Below are 5807 nucleotides of genomic sequence, written 5' to 3'. Positions count from 1 at the left end.
TAAACACTACATGCATTATCCCCACACACCTACAACATACACACAATATCCTACTTATCTATCCTGTAAGTTACCTGTCATGCTCTTACCCTCTCCATAGTACCCTCTAGCAATAAAGAGGAAGAAGGAGGAGGAGGAGGGCAGAATAGACCTACCTCAACTTATGCCATTGTGAGATAGGAGGATTCCAAGGATACACCAGGTAGAAAGTAATTTTCCAGGTATACCCTAGAATAAAAGACAGCTTTCCACCGAGAAAACACAGAAAAGGATAGTTTTTCCCACACGAACAGACAAAGGGTTGTATCCATCTCAGTCCTGCTACCTTAAGGAAATGCTCCCAGCCCAACAGAAATATGCCAAAACATGTACGTGTACAGTTTTCTGTGCAAAATGTAGTGTTCGGGATGTCATTTGTCATGAATCTATTTTAATCCACTAGCACACTGCTGTATCTTTGTTCTTTCTGCCCTAACTCCTGACTTCATGTATTGGACTTTGAGTTTTTGTCTGGACTTCCCAGACCGTCATCACAGGTAATCGACTTCTCAGACTCAGAACAATTCAATTCCATCCTGCAGTCAGTGGATGATTCCTACTCTCTAACCTGGCATCTCTGCCGGACTGAGAATCCATCCCATCTTCTTCCATTAATAGAGTACATGGCTTCAGATTCTAAACCATCCATCCACTTCTTCCTCCATGCCCAAAGTTTAGCCTTAGAGCCTGGACCTTTGACATGTGGTGAACTTTGAGAAAGTGATTTTCACAGAGAACACAAAGAATAAGCTGAGAAGGAGAAACTGGGTGGTGAAGGGATTAGAAGGCACGGATATGATCCATCTGTTCTATCAATGAAAGAATGGCATGAAAAGGAAATGAGCATTAGTGGTGATAGTAGCAGCTTCCATTTAGGTGGTTACTTTAGGTCAACCACTCTTGTAGTATATTTTATTTAATTCTTACAATAACACTTTGGAATATATATTTGTCAATTATGTTTTACAAATGATGAAACTAAAGACAAAAACTCTTTAATTTGTCTTAAGTCTTTCAGCTAATAAGTGTCAGAGTCAAGGTTTTTTTCCTCAATCCTTCCATCCTTCAACCTCTGGTAACTACAGATTTACTCTCTGTTTTGAGAGGTGTTTATTATCATTGTTGTCATTTGCTTTTTTGCAGGTGTGGCTGGGGAGGGGGTGGTTCTGGGAAAAAATGGAAAATCTGCTAGACAAATTTGAAAAGAGCTGTAACTCTTACTCTCTACTTTTATGAGTTTGGCTCTTTTAGAGTCTACATGAGATTGTGCAATATTTATCTTTATGTGCCTGGCTTATTTAACTTAATATAATGTCCTCTAGCTTCATTCATGTTGTTGCAAATGATAGAATTTTCTTATTCTTCCTTTTTTGCGGCTGAATAGTATTCCACTGTGTATATATACTCCATTTTCTTCATTCAGTCACTCACTGACAGACACTTAGGTTGATTTTGAATGTTAGTTACTGTGAATAGTGCTGCAATAATCATGGGAGTACAAATACCTCTTTGACATATTCATTTCATTTGTTTGGATATATACCCAAAAGTGGAATTGCTGAGTCACATAGCAGTTCTATTTTTAATTTTTTGAGGAACTGCCATACAGTTTAACATAATGATTATAGTAATTTTCATTTCCACCAACAGTCTGCAAGGGTTCCCTTATCTCTACATCCTCACCAACACTTGTCATTTTTCATATTTTTGATAATAGCCGATATTATAATAGGTATGAGGTGATATCTTGTTGTTACTTTAATTTGCATATCTCTGATGATTAATTATGTTGAGCAATTTTTCATAAAACTATTGGCCATTTGTATGTTTTTTTTGAGAAATCTCTACTGAAGTTCCATGTATATTTTAATCAGATTGTTTTCTTACTATTGAATTGAACTCACATATATGTATATAAAATCCCCTTTACCAGATATATAGTTTGCAAATATATTCTCCCATTCCCCCATACGTTCTTGAATATTTCCTTTGCTGTGAGTAAGGTTTTTAGTTTGATATAATTCTACTTATTTTTGCAGAGTCAAGATTTGAACTCAGGCATGCGATTTTTTTAGAGTTCATGACATTGACGACCAGCACAACTAAATTTTCATATATATAAAATTTAGGAAAACAGCCAATATAGTTAAGCAAAGTTTTGCCAAACATGGAAGTTATTTCTGAAAAGCTACACCCTTTCTCATCCCTCCATTTTGTTTATAACAAAACTGAGGGCAACAACTAGGTTTCTCTCATCCCTGAATTACAATATAAGGCTAGTTTTATGACTGATAAATTCTGCATTCTAAGAATTGTAAGGGAATTAAGCATGAACCTCATAAATTTATTAGACTTATAGACTATGAAAGTGGGCCTGAGGAGTAATGAGACAAAATAGAATTCCCTAAGTATATTGTTAAAAACACTAGCAAAATGAGTTATCAAATGCTCATACACACCCTCACAAATAATATATACTATATTCCCCATAAACATAAAAATTCCTTCATGATTTTATAAAATTCTATAATAAAGAAAACTTTTAAACCTCTAAAAATGTTCTCAGATTCTCTACAGATGCTCCCATTGAGTAGGACCTTGAGTTGTGGCAGGCTTTGCAACGTTTTTGCCAATTAAATATTGTGAAAATGATGTTATGCAGCATCTGGGCCAGAACCCACAAGGTCTTTATCTTCTCCTCTCATCCTCTTGAACCCCTACAATACCAGATGCAAAAATTGGGCTAGTATTTCTGAGGGTGAGAGATCACACAGAAAGGGAGGCCCAGCTGTTAGACAGCATTAATCACCACACAGGGGAGTGAGGCCATCTTAGACCATCCAGCCACATCCAAGCCACCAGATGACTGTACCACACGAATGGCCATAGACAAGACCAGTGAGGAATTTCCCACCTGGCCCAGCCCAAGTTGCAGATTCACAGAATTTTGAGCAAATACACGATGTATTGTTTGACACCACTAAGTTTTGGGGCGGTTTTTTACACAGCAGTAGATAACTGATATAACTTACTTTCAACCATCACTCCCTGATATGGTTTAGATGTGTGTCCCCTCCAAACCTCATGTTGAAAAGTGATCCTCGGCCGGGCGCGGTGGCTCAAGCCTGTAATCCCAGCACTTTGGGAGGCCGAGACGGGCGGATCAGGAGCAGGAGATCGAGACCATCCTGGCTAACACCGTGAAACCCTGTCTCTACTAAAAATACAAAAAACTAGCCGGGCGAGGTGGCGGGCGCCTGTAGTCCCAGCTACTCCGGAGGCTGAGGCAGGAGAATGGCGTAAACCCGGGAGGCGGAGCTTGCAGTGAGCTGAGATCCGGCCACTGCACTCCAGCCCGGGCTACAGAGCAAGACTCCGTCTCAAAAAAAAAAAAAAGAAAAAAAAGAAAAGTGATCCTCAATGTTGGAAGTGGGGCCTAATGGGAGGTATTGGGTCATGGCAGTGGGTCCCTCATGAATGGCTTCATGCCATCCCTTTGATTATGAGTGAGTTCCCTCTCTCTGAGTTCACATGAGATCCGGTTGTTTAAAAGAATGTGGCACCTCCACCACTCTGTCTTGCTCCTGCTCTTGCTACATGACATGCCTGCTCCCCCTTGGCCTTCTGCCATGTTTGTAAGATTCCTGAGGCCCATACCAGGAGCAGATGCCAGTGCAATGCTTCCTGTACAGCCTAAAGAATGATGAGTCAATTAAACTTCTTTTCGTTATAAATTACCCAGCCTCTATTAGTTCTTTATAGTGGTGCAAGAATAAACTGATACACTCCCAAAATTGATTTGATCTTGAAACACCTATTTTATGAATCACCTAATTCACATCTCTAGGAAGATATTTGGGGGAATGAGGAGATAGAAGTTTTCATCCTTATGTCACATAAACTTATTTAGTGTCTTAAGGAATACTATGTGAGAAAATGGGCAGTAGTGGCCTTCTTATTGAAGAAATCCTTCTCAGGAGACTGTCCTGGTGTCATATTATATTTGAACGTATGCCTGGCATCTGGAAGCAAAACTGTGCTTAAAGTATTTTTTCATCCCAACAGAGAATCAAATATGATCCTCACCATCAATAAATGCATAAGTCTATCTGTTCTTACCTTTTGTAGGTAAAATCTTCAGAAATCCAGGTACGTATGAATTGTCAGTCTTACAATTGGAGGAGTTATATTTGTTATTCCTTGGAAGTAAATATTGAGATATGACTTGCTTGCTTGTCTTTTGTAAATGTTTTCAAACCTCAATTCTATTTTATTTTATCAGCAAGTATTATAATAACTGTCTCATCATTGAAATTAGATAAACATGGCAAGTAAATCACTAAACGCTATAGGCAGCTATTAATAAGACACTTGAATCAGCAACTCTCCTAGATTATTTCAGCATTCTTCCCATGACTACTTCATATTTAATAAGATACCTTCCTCAACATACTGATTTTTTCTGAGATCCACATGTTCCAAGTCATCTTTTTTTCACATTAGGAGCAAGGAGGGATACATATCTCATGTCTCCTTGTCTTCTTTTTTTTTTTTTTTTGGCCAATAAAAAGCAGTGTCTCCAAGTTGAGAGCAACTACTTTCCTAAGCTGTAGTTTTATATCTTGTTGCAAATCCAAATTCTAAGCCTATTTCAAAGTCTTGCTCTAAAGCTTTAATCTTTTCCAAACATAAGGCTATTGCTTACAATGAATTTAACATGTTAACATCTCTGTAGCATCACTGGCTGTAGACATCAGCAGGGCATGCATTCATCTAAATAATTTAATTTAATAAAGCATTGGGCAAAACTCCACATTCCAAAATGTCAGTCCTACCCCATGTAATTTCAATCATTGTATACTCATTCATCTGTATTTAAAACTTTGTCTTCTTTAAGCTTAATATAAAAATTCATTTACTTCTGGAAGGAATTAATCCTTGTCAACAAACACCTGGGTTAATATTTAATAGTTCCCCGAGAGCACAGGTTTATAGGAATAAGACATGGAGAGAAGGAGGTTACAAGACAGAGAAAATTTCATACATCCATGCCTAGGGAAATTTTGTAGGCAGCTCAATTCCTCTTTATCCCACAGAAGTCACTTAAAAAGATGAGCCAATTTCTTCTAACACATAATTTCTTACAGGATCTTCCCCTCTTAAATCTAATATAATATCCTAAATTATCTCATGGCACACTAGTAAATATGCCCCAATCAGAAAACAGCTCTGAAGTTTATTATATGAGATTTTCTTGATGCCACAGGTATGGAACTCTGTGGCCCAAACTACATCTGACCGCACATATTCTCTGTCACCAGAAAATGTATGCCATAAGTATATTCTAAGATCTTTATGTTCAGCACTATAAAATGTTTTGACTGTATTGGACAGCACAAAATACTGAAAGGGAATTTAAAGGATATGAACTTGTAGTTTAAAAATATTTTCAACTACAACTTGGTGTTTAGGGAAGATTAGAGCAAAGCTTGGTACTAAATTTCCAAATAAGCTTGGATTTGGATTTCATACTAGAGACAGAAGTTCTCATCTCAGCCCAGGAGACTGGGAATAAAAACATTACTAAGATTGGAAGCAAATTTTTTTGTAAAATTACAAATATGGGTGTAAAAAGGCAAATACAGTTTCTTCTTTAAAAGACTGGAGCTTTATATTGTTGCTTAAGACAATTGGGACAATATAAGAAAGGATTGTAAAATGTTCTAAGAGAAGGGCTATGTGTTTACTCATGGACTGAATCAGCAAGT

At 37.5% G+C, this 5807-nt stretch overlaps 1 non-coding gene across 1 annotated transcript; it reads right to left on the bottom strand.

The window, feature by feature from the left end:
- Positions 1 to 1199: 1199 nt before the first annotated feature.
- LOC114672007 (U7 small nuclear RNA) lies at positions 1200 to 1258 on the bottom strand. Its single transcript, XR_003722210.1, has one exon. It is a non-coding gene; the product is annotated as a U7 small nuclear RNA (small nuclear RNA).
- Between the last annotated feature and the right edge of the window lie 4549 nt (positions 1259 to 5807).

This window comes from Macaca mulatta, chromosome 13 (genome assembly GCF_049350105.2).
Source record: "Macaca mulatta isolate MMU2019108-1 chromosome 13, T2T-MMU8v2.0, whole genome shotgun sequence".
In the NCBI taxonomy this organism is placed as follows: domain Eukaryota; kingdom Metazoa; phylum Chordata; class Mammalia; order Primates; family Cercopithecidae; genus Macaca; species Macaca mulatta.
Note: the sequence above shows the minus strand (reverse complement) of the source record. Positions and strands in the feature narration are given on the sequence as shown.